At 44.2% G+C, this 17,908-nt stretch overlaps 1 protein-coding gene and 1 non-coding gene across 2 annotated transcripts in view; both read right to left on the bottom strand.

Annotated features, from left to right (window-relative positions):
* The window catches only part of TRIM44 (tripartite motif containing 44), a 100,488-nt gene that overhangs the window by 18,085 nt on the left and 64,495 nt on the right, over window positions 1-17,908 (bottom strand). The gene's annotated exons all lie outside the window — the stretch shown is intronic.
* On the bottom strand, window positions 7,374-7,512 carry LOC136321254 (small nucleolar RNA SNORA29). Its single transcript, XR_010728528.1, has one exon. It is a non-coding gene; the product is annotated as a small nucleolar RNA SNORA29 (small nucleolar RNA).

Below are 17,908 nucleotides of genomic sequence, written 5' to 3'. Positions count from 1 at the left end.
CCCTCAACTACCACTTTGTTGAGAAGTAGTTGACATATAACATTGTGCAAGTTTAAGCTGTACAATGTAATGATTTGATATACTTACTGTGAAATGTTTACCACAGTAAAGTTACTTATGTCACATCCTTTGCCTGATAATTACCATTTCGCTGTTGCTATGACCTAATCTGATTCCTGACAGTGCACTGAGCCTCCATAGGAAGAAGGACTGACAACTAGCTCACCCTCTGCTCTCCCTACCCACTGCCGAGGATGGGAAAACCAGGCTTTGGAAAGGGGGGTGGATGAACTGTGCAGTCTAGCAAGCAACGGAAAAAGAAGTTCATGTGAAATGCAGGAAGATCACCCACTTAACTTATTCATTTAAATTGGCCTGAATGGTCACAACATGGCTGTAAAGGACACCATTACTCTAGGGGTCAGAACCAGACTGTCAAATTAGGCCTAGCACAGAAATGTAAAAATTGTCTGGAGGAGGAGAGTCAAAGAAGTGCACGAATCTTGACATAACTCCATACGAGAGGCTTCATTTTCTCTCTTGCATTCTGATTCCCCTCTGGTAAAGGACAGTAATGGCGCTGAAATCCACAGATAATCCTTAAATCTCCGTGGCTGCTAGGGTTCTAACCCAACTGAAGGCTTTATACAGCCGCTAACAAGTCCTAACAAGGACCTTTCTAGCTCCAGACTTGAATATCAATACCCTTTGTCTCTCTCCCCTAATCACCAGCAGCCTGCAAGTCGACTCTGTGAAGGCTGACTCTCGTCTCTCACCTCTCACATTCATAAAGTCCGGGTCCTCCCTGTAGGGTCAAGGGGACTTACAGGTGACACTGCTCTTGGGGAGTGGCAGAAATGGAGGGCACCGAGAGCCCGAAGCAGTCGAATTAAGAGTGTGTGTGTGAATAATCACCATGGAGGCAAGGCTGGAGTCCGTGACCAGGGAGCCATGTCCACAAACAGGATGATTCATGCCAAAGTCCCACTTCAGAGGGTCCAGGAAGGCGAGGAAGTGGAGTGCAAGGTGAGCAGGAACGGAGAGGTCAGGATGGACTGTGAACAGCGGTGGGCACTGGAGGCCTCTTTATGAAGTCCTGGCTGTGGGGTTTGGGGCAAAGGCCCATCATGTTCAAGAGTCACACAAGATGGGCATGAAGCACTTAACGTGAAATCCGTTTCCCTGGCACTCATTGATCACTGGTCACCAAGGTCTCCTGTGCTGCTATTAACCTAGTGTGACACCGGCTTTTCCTGCTCTGGCCAGCCAGCTGCCGCTGCTCCAGGACATGCACTGTGACTTACAACCCTGTTTAGCAGCCCTGTCTAACATTTGTGAAATGGCGAAGTAAGGGATTTGTATTCTCCCCCATCTTGTACCTCAATCACTTTTCCCTGATGAAGACAGTAACAGGTTAAAAAAAACACGAGGGAGACCCTCTAGGCCCCAGTGGCAGGCCATGGACTAATGCAGGATGCTCCTAAGGGCACTGCATTTCTGCATTTTTCCTTCCAGTGGTAACAGAGGCGCTGCTGAAATGGAGCTGCCCTCTGTTTATTATCCTTGCTTTTCTTTTGATTTGGTTTTGGTTGGTGTTGTGGAAGAAGGCTGGAGTTTACCCATATCACCATCCCCTTCCTCTTATGCCTCAGACACACAGGACAGAGGTGGCGGAAGGTGTGAAAGCAAACACTAGCTCCTCCTGCAGCTGCCTGCCCACTGCGCAGGGAGCCTGTCTGTTTTGCTGGAGCAGAGCCTGGCTCCTTCCTCCAGTCCCCGCTGCTTCCCCAGAGGTCAGCCGCAAGTTCACACCAAGCAACAAGCAGTGATTACAAATTGAGTGCCTGCTGGGAATATCTTTCTAGTGTCAAGCAGCCATTAAAAGCACTTAAGGAAATCACAAAAGGGAGGTGAGAGGATACTTTAGGGAGAGCCACAGGACAGGGAGGGCAGAAGAAAAAGCATCACCCAAGCTCCTACCTTAGAGGGAAAAATGGGCCGTGAAAAGCCGATTCTAAAGAATGGACCTGCCCTGGGGAAACTGCAGAAGACTGTCTTGCAACCACTCTTTTGCTGGGGCCCAAACACTTGAGGGTGCCTGGGAAAACTTTTGCTAACACAAAGAAAGTAAAAGGACATTTTAAGCAATTATATATTTTATTATTTTTTTAAATTTTATTGAATTTATTGGGGTGACACTGGTTACTAAAATTATATAGGTTTCAGGTATACAACTCTATAATACATCATCTGTGCATTGTATGTTCACCAGCCCAAGTCTCCTTCCATCACCATTTATAACCCCGTTAGTCTTTTCTACTCCCCACCTCCCTTTCCCTCTAGTAATCACCTCACTGTTGTCTGTGTCTGAGTGTTTTCTTTTCATTTAATCCCTTCACCATTTTCACCCAGCCCTCTGATCCCCCTCCCCTCTGACACCTGTCAGTCTGTTCTCTGTATCTATAGGTCTGTTTCTATTTTGTTTGTTAATTTTTTTTCTGAGTCATGAGTTTTTTTTTTGTTTGTTTTTTTTTTCATTTTTTCTGAAGCTGGAAATGGGGAGAGACAGTCAGACAGACTCCCGCATGCGCCCGACCGGGATCCACCCGGCACGCCCACCAGGGGCGACGCTCTGCCCACCAGGGGGCGATAATCTGCCCATCCTGGGCGTCGCCATGTTGCGACCAGAGCCACTCTAGCGCCCGGGGCAGAGGCCACAGAGCCATCCCCAGCGCCCGGGCCATCTTTGCTCCAATGGAGCCTCGGCTGCGGGAGGGGAAGAGAGAGACAGAGAGGAAAGCGCGGCGGAGGGGTGGAGAAGCAAATGGGCGCTTCTCCTGTGTGCCCTGGCCGGGAATCGAACCCGGGTCCTCCGCACGCTAGGCCGACGCTCTACCGCTGAGCCAACCGGCCAGGGCCCATGAGTTTATTTTTAACTTGAATTTATTGGAGTGACATTGGTTAATAAAATTATATAAGTTTCAGGCGTACAAGTCTATCATATATACATTGGTCATTAGTTTATTCTGTTCATTATATTTCACATATAAGTGAATCATATGGTACTTGTCTTTCTCTGACCTGCTTATTTCATTAACATAATGCTCTCCAGGTCCATCCATGCTGTTGCAAAAGGTACGATTTCCTTTATTTTATGGCTGAGTAGTATTCCATTGGGTAAATGTACCACAGCTTTTTTATCCATGCATCTACTGATGGACACCAGGACTGCTTCCAAATCTTGGCTATTGTAAATAAGACTGCAATGAACATAGGGGTGCATATCTTCTTTCACATTAGTGTTTTGGGCTTCTTTGGAAATATTCCCAGAAGAGAAGTGACTGGGTCATAAGGCAGTGTCATTTTTAATTTTTGGAGGTAATACTTACACAGTGGCTGCACCAATCAGCACTTCCACCAAGAAATTATGTGTTTTAAAAAATTATTCAATAAGCATGTATTATAATAGGTACTTAATACAATTTCTCATCCAGTCTGCAGTGCATGTCTGTGAAGAAGACATTCTGATTCCTCTTGTAGATCCTTGTAGAAACTAAGGATCTGTAGATTCCTCTTGTAGAACCTTGTAGAAACTAAGGTTCAGAGAGGCCAGTCACTTGGCCATATCTGGAGCCTTGGTTTGTCCAATTGCAAAGCCAGGGTTTTCTTAGCAAAAAGAACATTGAGCTGGACTGTGAGTCCTTGCCAAATTGGCACCATTCTGACCTACCTGTCCGTGGCTTTTGCTGCTGGGTTAATTAGGGACCAGTGCGGGTGGTCTGCAGGGCACAGAGGCCTTTCCGGTACACCTGGTTAAAGGAGGAGTGGGCCTATCTTAAGTGGGCTGGTGGAGTCTCTCCTTCTCCAGTCTCCAACTGTTAATGACCATCTAAAAGGGAAGGACTGGGGGCTGAGATACGCAGCTGATGTCACCTCAGGAAAGTCATTTTCCTCTCTGAGATTCAGTAACTTCATCTGTAAACCAGGTCCAATAAAACTTATGAAATAAAGAATTGCGACACTAAATAAGGTATCTTATTAAGGCCCTTAATCTTGTATTTGGCACAATGTAAATACTTTATACATGATAGCTATCATTGTAATTTCTGTTTTACCTCACAGAAACAGTTCTAGAAAAATACATAGGTTTAGCATCAACTTGTTCTCACTCAGTGGGCGCTATTTATAGTTGAAACTAATTTTTTAAGCCTTGAGTTTGTTTCATGATGGAAAACAATCACACCGAAAGAATGGAAGCAGACGCACAGACAACCTGCGCTCAGAAGAGAGAGCCACTCTCTGGGCCGGTCCCTTCCCTTGCTGCCCAGTCATCCTAGGCTCTAAGCACAGCTACTTAGAGACTAGAAATGTATACTGTATATATAAATGGCAGGAACTCTGAGCATTTTACAAGTCAAAAGACAAGTGTAGGATGAATTAATGCAAATGGCTTTGCTTCTTGTTATATAATCCCCAAAGGCACATTTGTTAGAGGAACTCTCTGAAGATGGGCAGCTCCTCAGGAGACCAGTTGGGGCTGGTTCCCAGGGGCACCTACCAACTTAATTGAGGAGATTACAGTGAACAGGAGAATCAGGCTGATGCTGGTTCCTTGTCCCGGCTACTCATTCTGACCCCAACAAGAGCACAGAGACCTAGAGGCTCTCTCAGACTTTAGTCTTCGGCACTTCTGATTCCAAGATGCTCTGCTGGTAACTGCATCATCTGCTCTGTCCACAGAAACCCACAGCCAGCGCTGCATAGACAGTTTCTACCTCCATCCTCACTTCTGCATCCTTTCCAGAAAGCAATACTAACCTGCCCCAGGGAGAAAGTAAAATGTGCTTCCAATCACTGGCCCGGGGAGGGGGTGAGCAGTAAGGCAGGCTGCCCAGGCATGCAGAGGGCTAAATGTGTTTGCCTTTTGCTGTTTTCTTTTAGCGGATAAAGCAAGCATTATTGCCATTTGAATTTGCAATAATAGAGAATATGGGCTCAGAGATTCAGCTCAGAGCTAGATTCATTTGTGTTCTAACTAATCCCCAATATATTTGGTTCTATGTAATTTTGCATAATGTAGTAAATGTTTTGGTATAGGACAAGTGTTAGTAGCTTTTTGGAATGAAGGAAGCAAAGAATGGTATGTAACTTCTTTAAGGTTACACTGCACTGGTCTCTTCTGGCCTTATTTTTCTAGGTACATTTGGAAAACTAGTTCTTTCAAGTCTGTTTTTTCAGATGTTGACAGAAGAGGCAGGTGATACATTGTGTAAAAATTACAGCTCTAGAGACTGCGGGGACAGCACTCCCAGTGGAACCGAAAAGGACAGATATTGAAATGCCACCACCTAGTTTTTGACTGTAGACTTTCAGCAATAAAAAGCTGTTGAGATTTTTTTTAAATTTTATTTATTCATTTTAGAGAGGAGAGAGAGAGAGAGAGAGGGAGGGAGGGAGAGAGAGAGGAGAGGGAGACAGAGAGAGAAGGGGGGGAGGAGCTGGAAGCATCAACTCCCATATGTACCTTGACCAGGCAAGCCCAGGGTTTCGAACCGGCGACCTCAGCATTTCCAGGTTGACGCTTTATCTACTGCGCCATCACAGGTCAGGCAAAAAGCTGTTGAGATTTAAGGTAACTTAGAGCTATAGAGAGAATTTTTCTCTCTTCCAAGCCCAAATTTAGAAAGGGTTTTGCCCTTTTTTATTAAACATACAAACCATTCCCAGACTCCCTGATATATGTGCACGCATACATACACACATTCACACACACAGACATACCCATTCTAAATTCAGTTTGCAACCTCTATTTCTTCTTTAATTTGCCTTGTAATTACTGAGTCAGTAATTCTAAACTGTGTAGCCAACTTTTGTTAAGGGGAAACTCCTACATATTCAAAAAATTTAGCTAAAATAGATATAGCATAGAGATATAGAATTTTATAGAAATTTAGTTGGATACTCTTATATTCTATAAACCACCATATCGCCTCCTTTTTAATTTCCAAAACCCTTGAATGAGGATTCATAGATTCATAATATTGGGCAGGTTATTCTCCAGATACCCTTATAACTGCTGAAATCCCAAGCCTTGAAAGGGATATGTTTGGCATAGATATATATAAAAATATGTCACCCTAAGAATCCCCTATAGACAGATAGGCTAAATGTCTAGAGCACGATGGCCCATGTATTATTTCAAATGTGGGGAAGGCCACTTCTTGGATGGCTGAGTACCCTTGTCTCTCCACAAAGGACCTACATTCTCCCATGATTTGGCACTTCAGACTCTTTGATTATCAGCCCTCTACTTCACAGACTCTTGCCATAGATATCAGTTCGTATCACTAATCCCGAACTGAGCACATTGTGCTCCCAGTGGGCCTCTGTCTAACTATTCATCCTCAGCCTCGAAGAGGCTACACCAGGGTGCGGCTGGCTGACAGGGTGCTACTGGCACCAAGCACATTAGCAACCTTGCTGGCTTGCATGTGAAGGCAAGATCATCTCAGGGTATCCCCAAAGCTGGACCCCTCGATCAGTAAGGCTTTCCTTCTTCCTTTTCTAATGAAATCTGACTATAATTTGGCCTAAATAACCAGTCACAAAGAAACGGGCTTATACCAGTTTGCTGATACGTGCAACAAATCACCTCCAATGTGCCCTTCCAGGAAAGGGCCAGACTCTCACTTCAGGTACACAATTCATTCTGATCAAAACATTCTATTTGCTGCGTAAATGCTAAAACATATGCACACACATTGGGTGTCCCTCATTGCCTCTGGAGTAATGGGAGCCTGGGCAACACTTAGGTATTCATCTTTCCACATAAATTGGAATGGAGCGTCGCAAACACGCTCCGTGACATCTGCACGGATACAAAACGTATTCATTACGGTCAGTGCTGCTACAATGAAAGGAAATGCACGCGTAATGGCAGGGCATCTGAAATAATGTGTTGCTGGATTCTGTGTCCATGAAAGCAATAATGAAGAAGCAGAAGCATGTCAAATAAATTAAAAGGAGGAACAGGGGTGGGCTCTAGGCAACGTCAACAAGAGAAGGCACATTTGCTGGACAGGCCGCGGGAGGAAATCACAATAAAGGCAGAAGAGGCAAGGAAGCATTAGGCTGGCATTCTGGAGAACTGAGGTTGAATCCTGGCTCTGCTATGTGCTAGCTTTGTGATCGGGGCAAGTCATGTCAGTGTCACATACACCTCACACTGCTCATGCACAAAATCAGGACGGCCTTCCATGCAGGACGGTGCGAGCAGGAAATGAGAGAACATATGTAAAGCACTTTCAGAGACTCTGATGTGCAGCAAGCATACGATGAATATTAGCTTTTAAAAATTTATTTCTACTTGTTTTTATTTTCTGTTCAGACATTTCCTATAAGAGGAGACACAAATAAATCTTCCCTTTTCAAATCATGGCAATTTTAATCTATCCCATAAGCATAGTCACTAAAATCTATTATTAGGAGAAAATATGGTAGTTGAACGGGAAACTGAACATTAGCTTTTGTTTTTCTTTTGTTCTTGCTAGGTAAAGGTACAGCTCTCCGCCTTTAGGCATCACCTAGCTCTCCAAATCCCAGTTCCTTCTTTTATAAAGTAGAGCTCATCATACCTGCTCTTCCTACTTGCGGAACTTGTTACGAGGACCAAGTAAGATGAAATGTGTGTGGCAGCTATTACTGGTTGACTGACCTAGTCACTCCCAACCCCCTCTCCTCGCTCTGTTCTGGAGGGTGGAGCAGTCAAACACTTGCACAGAAAGCCTGGCCTGCAGTTGGGGGTGTGTGTCAAGCCCACGACATAGAAGGATAAGTCTCCTGGTTTGGTGGTAGTGGGGGGGGGGGGGGTTGTTCATTGGCAGAGTGCTTACTTTTCTGATTAAGAAATGTGCCGCTTCTCCTGACCCATTCTTCATTCCTGAAGATGTATATGATACCGAAAGCTGCAGCGCTTTTTAATCATAATGCAAGAAGCATGAAGGAAAAGCTCAGAGTCAGAGACACAAGGCAGTACTGACATTAGCCAGTGACCCTAAGCCTGCAGTCAGCCACCTCCCTCCCAACTTTCTGTGTGAAACAAATAAACCTTTGTTAGCTTAAGCTACTGATAATGGAGTCTTCTCTTACTCAAAGCTGAACATGATTCTGACACAATGCAAAAGTTCTCTGGAGAATTCAAAGCCCTATATATAAGTATATCATCTTTTCTCTGCCAAGATCATCATTTCCTTGCACCCATCTGGGTAATTTATACATGCCCTATAAACTTAGATCCAGTAATAGCTCCTCTAGGAAGCTTTCCAAGAGCCTAATCCAAGCTAGATTAGCATTTCTCCAACCCCTTGGAAGTCTCAAAGTACTTCATAAACCTCTATCAGTACATTATACTGTTTTGTAACTATTCATTTACTTGTCATTCTGCCCTATCAGTTGGTTAAAATATCTCAAAAACAAGGATCCGTGTTTTAGCCATTTTTCATGTACTTGGCATATACCTGGAACATAGCAGATAATTCATTAAGTATTTGCTGAAATACTGAATAAACCAACAAAAGAATGATTTAAAAGAACACAAAATAAACGATAGCTAACCTGTGTAGCCTTATTATCTATTCAGATTTTTGAAGCACTGCAAATAGTTTTCTAGTTCCTGTCATTATTTTCAGGAACCCTACATTAGGAACCATAGATCTAGGAAGTGATTTTCTTAAAAAATTTTCCATTGATTTGAGAGAGATGGAGAGAGACAGAGACAAAGGAAGGGAGAGAGAGAGAAGCATTAACTTGCTGTTTCACTTAGTTGTTCCATTTAGTTGTGCACTAGCTGGTTGCTTCTCGTACATGTCCTGACTAGGGGTCAAACCCACGACCTCTGGTCTACCGGGTTGACACTGTATCTACTGAGCTACCTGGCCAGGGCCTTTTATTTTTTTTAAAGACTTTATTTATTCATTTTAGAGAGGAGGGAGGTAGGGGGGGGGGAGAGAGAGAGAGAGAGAGAGAGAGAGAGAGAGAGAAGGGGGAGGAGCATGAAGCATCAACTCCCATATGTGCCTTGACCAGGCAAGCCCAGGGCTTTGAACCGGCAACCTCAGCATTCCAGGTTGACACTTTATCCACTGGGCCACCACAGGTCCGTCTGATTTTTTATTGTTTTAAAAGTTATTCTACTTGATCTTTGTTTGAGTTCATGACATTCCTCTACTTCTGCTCCCTAAATTATTTTATGCTGCATCTTTAGTCCATACTTATCTACACAAAAATTATTTCCTTCTTAATTATTTGTTGTTTTAGAATTTACCCCTTGTAATAAGCACAGACATCCTGGAAGTGATCCCATTTGGCACCCTGACAAATGTTCACATTGCCCAGGGGCTCCCTTCCTCGTGCTGAGCGATGTCTGTGTGCCTGGGGCTTCTGGGAATTTCCTGCTCCCCCTGCCATGTCTGGGGCCATGCTGTCCCCAATGTGGCATGCAGTTCCTAAGGCTGAGCCTATGGTCTGTGGTTCCCCGTCAGGAAACAGATGTAAACTCTGTCCTCTCTCTTTCTAAAGCCAGCTTGTCTCCATGACTTCTATCCATCACAGCCTTCTTTTTTCTTTTTTCTTTTTTTTTTTTTTTTTTTTTTTTTTTTTTTTTTTACAGAGACAGTCAGAGAGAGGAATAGACAGGGACAGACAGATAGGAATGGAGAGAGATGAGAAGCATCAAGCATTAGTTTTTCATTGTGCGTTGCAACACCTTAGTTGTTCATTGATTGCTTTCTCATATGTGCCTTGACCGCGGGCCTTCAGCAGACCGAGTAACCCCTTGTTGGACCCAGTGACCTTGGGTTCAAGCTGGTGGGCTTTTTTGCTCAAACCAGATGAGCCCGTGCTCAAGCTGGCGACCTCGGGGTCTCGAACCTGGGTCCTCTGCATCCCAGTCCGACGCTCTATCCACTGCGCCACCACCTGGTCAGGCCATCACAGCCTTCTTGAAGTAAGATTACTCACCCCATCACCAAAATACCCAGAAAAATAATGTCAAATAATGTAGTATTATCATTCAGATTACAAATTAGAAACATGCTCTACTGTTATGAGCATTACATTAAAAAAAGTCTAAAAGGTGAAAACAGTTGCCAGCGTCAAGCCTGAAGTCTGAACTCCCTGTCCCGTGCCTGTAACGCTGCTGTGCCCATTTCCGCTTGGCTGGCTCCTTTGTTCAGTCAGGTTTCATCTCAAAAGTGACCTCTGCAACCCTTCTTTGAACATCTTTATCTATCTATCTGTCATCTATCTATCTAATCTATCATACCTTCTTCTCCCAGTCCCCTCTGTCAAGTCACTGTTTCATTTCCTTTCTAACACTGCTATCTGAAATTATTTTGTTCATTTAGTGGTTTACCTTTTTTCCTCTCAATCCTTTCCCACTAGAATTAAATCCCCACCAGAGAAACGATCTCATCTCTCTTGGTCAGTCTGTATCCTCAGCAACAAGAGCTGGGCCTGGCTCAATGTAGCTGCTTAATAAACACTTGTGGAAAACGAGTGAGAAGAAAGCGGCGGTGTGCACTCAGCATGCTGCCGGCTTCTGCCCGAGTGTCCTTCTGGGAGTGCGAATAAGGACGGGGTTGACGGCCGCCGTGAAACTTAGAGGTGGAGCGGCTGTGTGGAGTTATGAAAAGAGCCGCAGTCCTGGTCCTGTCATTACAAGATGTACAGGAACTGGCACATATCCCTTAATCTCTCTGAGCTTCAGTTCTGTCATCTGTATAGTACATTGTTTCAGAGGATCAGTGTAACAATTAAGTGAGACAGTGATGGCAGAAAGTAAATAAATTAGTTCCCCTCTGCCTGTCCCTTAAGGCTGTAAAAACAGGAAGCAGTCCTGAAGCCCTGGGAAAACGGTCCAATGCTTTCCCTATTCTAACCGTCACCTTAGCAACTGCAATGATTCTTCACAGAGAGGTCTCAACATGCTGTGTCAGGGATTCGTGCCCACAGAACAATTCTTAAGTCCCAAGTATATTCTCAAGACATTGAGCATGAGTCTCCCTTGAAAGACTACTAGAGATCTATTCCTCGTGTCCCAATCTTTTTATTTTTATTTATTCAGTGAAAGGAGGGGAGGCAGAGACAGACTCCCACATGTGCGCTGACCAGGATCCCTGGGAAGCCCACTAGGGGGCGATGCTCTGTCCATCTGGGGTGTTGCTCCATTGCTCAGCAACCGAGCTCTTCTTAGCACCTGAAGCAGAGGCCATGGAGCCATTCTCAGCACCTGGGGACAACTTGCTCTAATCAAGCCATGGCTTCAGGAGAGGAAGAGAGAGAGAGAGAGAAAAGCAAGAGGGGGAGAGGTGAAGCAGATAGGTGCTTCTCCTGTGTGCCCTGACTGGGAATTGAACTCAGGACATCCACATGCTGGGCTGATGCTCCACCACTGAGCCAACAGGTTAGGGCCTCGTGTCTCAATCTTATAACTTATGCTGGAGTTGGACTGATGGTATTCCACAGAGGTATACTTGTAAATCCATTTAAATGCACATCATGTGCTGCTTTTAGTCTCATCGAAAGGAGAGCTTTCAAAGCCATGGAAAATCTGTTCCCAGGGTTCCTGGAAACCCTTTTGGTGCCACCACCCTTGACAGCTATTTGCCTATTTGAACACAATTAGTTCCTTACACTCAGCTCATTCTATCTGTTCATTCACTCAACAAGCATCAGCTGAGAGCCAACTGCATGCTGTCTTGTAGTAAGAGTTACCATACACTGGCAGTTATTACATATTCAACCCTGTGCCTAACCCCTTACGAGCCTCAGCTCATTCATCCTTATTTTACCCCACAGGCACTATGATTACCCCATTTTACAGACAAGAAAATTGAAGAGTTTATACAAATCGCCTAAGTGGGCAATCAATGGTGAGCCAGCACCCTTTATGACACCAAACCCCATTCTGTTAATCACTATATTCTAGCAAGTCAGTCTTGAACATGCACTTTGTGCTTATCAGGGTGCTAGGTACTTTCATGAATTAAAAAGAAATAAGTCTAGGCTATGACCTTCCTCGCTGGGAGCTCTACTTACTCTTCTTTGCATTCCAAGCCCCCCCCCCAACACCCACAGTGTCTGTGGGATGATGAGAATGTGGCTCCTGTACCCAAGGACAGAGCAGAGCCAAACAGACACGCTTGCACGAAAGGCCTTAATACAACAACGTAAGAAGATCAGAGATAAAACTGTCCAGGGTCCAAAAGGTGTGAGTGATTACAGCCAAGGAGTGGGTTTAACTCTGCAACCGAACAACGTAACGCAGAGTCTGCACTCGCCCAGGCCTCACAGACTCAGGTGTTTGTAGGTGTCAGGCAGAGAACATGAACGAGTGAAATTAATTAACTGGGCCAGGTGGAAACCGGTAAGTTGAAAGTGCCCCCCACAGGGGCCAGCTGGGTAATGTCACGGGAAAATGTGGGTCCAGTACTGGAAGAACATTTGAATTTTCAAAAGGTAAAAAAAGAAATCTGCTTTTTTGATGTGAAATCTAATTTTTAAAGGCTGGTGAGTAAGTTACAAATTGAAGAAATGCACTATGAGCCAAGAAAACCCCACACCCATAGGCCAACTTCAGTCCAGGACCTGTCAGTTTGTGGTCTCCAGATTAGATATTTCACAATCTTTTTACCACCAAGGAACCCTATACATCCTCCACGGTACCCTTCAGAACTTGAAGCTCTGTGTAACAGAGAGCATTTACAAATATTTGATTAGTTTTCTTGTATGAATTAAATAATAACTGACAAATGTGGTCACCACGGAGGGGGACATTTAACATATATCTCTCCTTACTGAAGTTAAATGTAAAATTTCTCATTATTTAAATATTAAAAATAGCTTGTTTATACACTTTTCCCCCATCTTCACAGATCCCCAATCAGACATTACTGGACAAAACACACGGGCTCTACAATCTGGTGGCAGTGAGGCATTGTGGGAAATGCGGGATTTGGAGTCAGACAGAACTAGGTTGAATCCTAGCTAGGATTCAATGCGGTGTGAGTGATTACAGCCAAGGGTTTAACTCTGCAACCAGACAACATAACGCAGAGTCTGCACTCGCCCAGGCCTCACAGACTCAAGTGTTTGTAGGTGCCAGGCGGAGAACTCTTCTTGGCATTCTAAGCCCCCCCCCAACACCCTTGACAGCTATTCGCCTATTTGAACACAATTAGTTTCCACAAATGATTTAGCTTCTACTACTCATTTGCAAGATGGAAAATAACTTGTGATCTGTGTTTTTCTCTCACTATCACCATCTAATTAAAACAAACAACCCAGATTTAATAATATTACAATGATCACAATAGTTCCAGTTGAAATGAATAAAACAAAAGGTCCTTTCATGCATAGGAGCCATGCTGACGTGCACACTGATCAGGGAGCAGGCCCGCATCACCTTCCACTACACCTTTCATTCAAGAACTCCTGACTGCACGGGATTTGAGCTGAAGAACCAGGAATGTCATGTAGTATGAGTCTTGCCTAAAGCCATGCCCTGCCTTAGGTGAGCAGATGCCAGGGTTCTACGTCTTATTACCTTGTGCTAAATGTCAGATAAAAAACTTTATCTTTGTCCTCACCTCTGAATAATTTGCTAATAACTGAACTTATCTGTCTAGTGCTTTACTATTCACAAAACCTTTCAACACACATTTATTATGTGTTCCTCACAAGTACCCAGCGGGGCTGGTGGGGGACAAGTCGACCCCGTTTTGTGAATCCACGAAGAGGCTCTAAAATTCTGGAACCGGTTCACAGCCACCATATTAGTAAGAGATGGAACCAATTCCAGTGATTCCAAATTCATGGTTTTTCTCATATACCCTGGCCTGTAAGAGGCCACACACAGCAAATGAGAAGCAGGGGTGCTGTTGGGAGCCATGTGCTGAATGAATGATCACTATTCTGTTTACCTGTGAAATGCTAGGTGAGTAAGAAATGGAACTTGTTCTGGGGTAGACACTAGATCTGGGCACCCTGGGGAGCTCTGCTGTCTAACTACTAAAACTGTGCTAAGAAAAGCTAATTTATCACCTTAGATTATACACTAGAGTTTGCCTTTGCAGGGCAGCATGGTGGAATATATAATTCAACTCTGCCTATCTTTCCCAATTTACCCTTCTGCTCTGCCCCCACCATGCAGAGAAGCGCTATAAACAAGACTCCTCCCCCCACACCTTTTTTTTTTTTTTTTTTTTTACTGTAGCTGACTGGATGAGGTATGACACCTGGATCAAGGACAGCTAATTAACTGACATGAAATTGGCTGGGTTTTCTCTTGGGACTGTGGTGAGGCAGTATTGAATCCCGCATCAGAAAGCTTCGATAGACTCCGGGGTCAAAGCGGGGCCAGGGCAAGCTGAAACGACAAGGGAAGAGGAGACACAGGAGGAAGCAGAGGAGGCTGCTCCGCAGGATGAAGAGGAACAGGAGACTGAAGCAGGGAGGAGAAAGCAACGAGGAGAAGAGCGGAGACTGGGGGAGCAGTCTCCGAGGCTAACCAGTCCCCACTCCTATCTGCACCAGGCACAGAGTGCTTCCTGAGCCTGGGGCGTGTACCAGTCAGTCCTTTCCAGAGCCCCTATGTTATCTGAACTAGTTGGGTGGATTTCTGTTCCTTACAATCAGTCTCTGACTAACACAATAAGACATAGGAGCCGCAGTTATAGCAAGACAACTGAAAGAGTAGAAGATGGTTTGTTTTTTAAAAAGAAACAAAACCCAGCAAATCTCTCTTTTTTTAGATTGCACAGAAAGAGAAGGAAAGAATGAGTGAATGAAACTCAAAGTTGAAAAGCCCTAGTTCATGGCAGTCTCATTATATGCCACGTTTATCTGCATTATATACATGTTCTTTGAGAACCAGAGGATAAATGTTGGCTAAGCTCTCTTCTTAACAAATAAAGCAAGATGCTGACAAAGGACCTGAATAATAGAGTACACCGTTCACTTTGTGAACCATGGTCACAATCCCCTTGTACATAACAGCTCTTACTATTATGATGCCCATTCTCCAGCCTCCACCAATCAACTTACTGGGTATAGCTCTGTTCAGGTCACTGGTTTGAATGGGTCAACATCTGTGAAAAAATCTCCCCTGATTTCCTAGGAAGAAATCAGTCACTTTTTACTCCGCCTCCCACAATGAACACAGTTCTCTCTGTGGGTTCCCATACTGGTATATTATAAAACTTTGCTCATGAGTTTCATTTCTCAATTGGACTACAAATGCCTTGACAGCAAGGTCCGTGGCTCACTCTTTATCTCAGTTGCACCTGCACAGTGTCTGGCACACGTGCTGGTAGAATAAATCAATGCCTGTTAGTTTTGTCGCATGGGAGAGGTCTGGGAAACAGTAAAAATTAAACAATTTTCTGTAATGAATCACCTGGGGTTATAACTATGCACACAAATTGGTTTAAGTATTTCAACAAAGCCTGTAATTTTAGTTTAAAATAAAAAGGTACGAGTGTCATGTTAAACTTTAAATACCTGCTAGTTAGAAAGTTGTACTTCAAAATAGTGCATGGGATTTGGGGTGGGGTGGGGATAGGAGGATTAACAACCCTCAAACTATTAAGGACAACTCTCATCTTTGTTGAGCTCATATTGCACGACAAATTTAATACTGAAAAGTCAAAGTAATCATTTAACCGAAATGACCATCTAAAAAAAGCATAAAGCCAGTATTTTACTGGAGTGATCAGAACGCTGGGCTATGGAGCTGGACTGTTTCCTGCAAGCAGACACTAATTGACAGTAACTCACCTTTGCAAACTACTTACAATGTGTGGCAAAAAAAATAGTCTCCTTTTTAACAGTAATTGCACCTCCCTACTGGGAAAGCTAAGAAAAGGAAAGAGAGCCATTAACAATTGTGACGTGATGTCGAAAGGATTCTGATGAAAGTCAGGATGTCACTTATTCCCTGAATTCTGCAATTTCAAACAAGGAAAAACAATGACTTAAAGAGATAGGCTTCGATCAGGGTACTAATTTTGTTCATGGAAACCCAATGAATAAAGCACAGTGCTGAGTGAGATACACTGTTGTCGGAGGCTACACTAGGAGTCTGTCTGCAGCTACCTCTCCTACTGAGTCTAAGTATTCTGAATCTCAGGGAAGAAGTGACTTAGTTTTCTCAGTCACTGAGGGAGAAGTTCAAACAAAGATGTATCTGAGTCCACTAGAGGCAATTTCTTCCTATTTTGTTATTGTATTGGAGAGCAATAGCTAGGATGGCCCATCTTGCCTAAACCAAGTGACTCAAGAAAGATACAGCCACATGGTCTTTTCAGTGCAGGGATTGTTAACACATTAAACACGCACAATGGAGGAGAGGTTAATGACTGCCAGGCTCACACCAGTCAGACAAGTTACTCTTCCTCCCAAGGGAAGGAATGAGTAAAGGATAAAAGAGAGGCAAGCATGTCCTTGAGAAGGAGAAAGAGTTGGCAGAAGCCTCTAATTCTGTATGTGAGGATGGGAGAAAATAAGGCTTCTCCCCAAATAGAATCCCAGGCTGACACTGTGAGGTTATCACAATGTGGATAAGCTGGGAGAGAATATGAAGATGTCAGGACACCAGAAGACGCTGAAGAAACATTGTACGCACGGCTACAGTAGTCCCGCACCGCAAGTCCCTATGCGTCACCAAGGACCCTGCTTTGGAGCTGAAAAATAAATTCTGTCTCCTCTTTGGATTCACAACAAAGCCAGGCGAAAGTAGGGCTATGAGTAAAAGCAAAGAGGAAAGACACATAGCCCCATGGCTGAGACAAATGGAAAATAGTCACTGTAACATCTTTCTTTCCAAACCAAACTTCCCTCCCAGCAGCACCGCTCCCAGGAGCCTGTGGTTTCCTAGGACAAAGACCTTGGACTCTTACCACCATAGAGGGACAGAGCTGATGGAGAAATAGAACCTTTCAAGGAGTTTACTTCTTTCTTCCCAGGCGTCAGCCCTATCACTCAAAGGCTGGGAGGAAGAGAAACACCTCCCAGGCAGATTGTTTTAAAAGAAGAAAGTGGAAATGGTCAGACCACAGTAGGAAAAGTAGGAGTCAGTACAAAAAGCCTGTGTATCTGGGTAACTACCACAGAAGGGCACACTGAGACCCACACCCTGCTTTTCCAGACAGCAGCCTGCACTACCTCTGGCTCAGGAAGGCTGTTCTTCTCCAGTCCCATCGTGCGCAGGTGCACAAGTCTGCAGCTGAGAAGGCGGCCACTCTCATAAAGGTGCTTCTGTAGCCATTGCTTGCCCAGGACAGGGAAGGAGAGAGCACTGGCCACATCTCTCCAGGGATTAGGCTACAGCCTGAAGAGCATAGCTTCTCTCCTAAAGCTCCTCTTGCTGCATCTCTGCCCCTCTGGAGAACTCAAATAGAACAGACGGCATGTGTGTAGCTTTAAATGAAAATAGCAAAGAAACTAGCTTTGACTAGTTAGATTAAAACTTCTCTTTAGAACAGATGTGCATGAGAGAACTTTCATTTATTTAATATGCATTCACTAAATATTTAAATTTTATCTAATTACTTCAGTGCCACCTATGATGGTGATTTGAAGAAGGCAGAAGAGAGAGGTGGCTAACAACACCGACTCTGTAGCCGGATGGTGTTGATTCAGACCCTGGATCTGTACCATTTACTGGCTGTGTGACCATGGGCCAATTATTCAATCTTTCCACTTTTTAATTTTCCTCATCGCGAAAATGGAGTGAACCGCCTCCAGACCTATGAGGCGGCCCTCGGTCAGAGTTAGCTATTATGGCCAAGACCATTATTATCTAAGGAATGGCCAAGGATCATGCGTCGCAGTCGGTCCTTTTGTAAGTCTG

Source organism: Saccopteryx bilineata, chromosome 1 (genome assembly GCF_036850765.1).
Source record: "Saccopteryx bilineata isolate mSacBil1 chromosome 1, mSacBil1_pri_phased_curated, whole genome shotgun sequence".
Classification (NCBI taxonomy): domain Eukaryota; kingdom Metazoa; phylum Chordata; class Mammalia; order Chiroptera; family Emballonuridae; genus Saccopteryx; species Saccopteryx bilineata.
The sequence above is the reverse complement of the archived record's forward strand: the minus strand, read 5'-3'. Positions and strand labels throughout refer to the sequence as shown.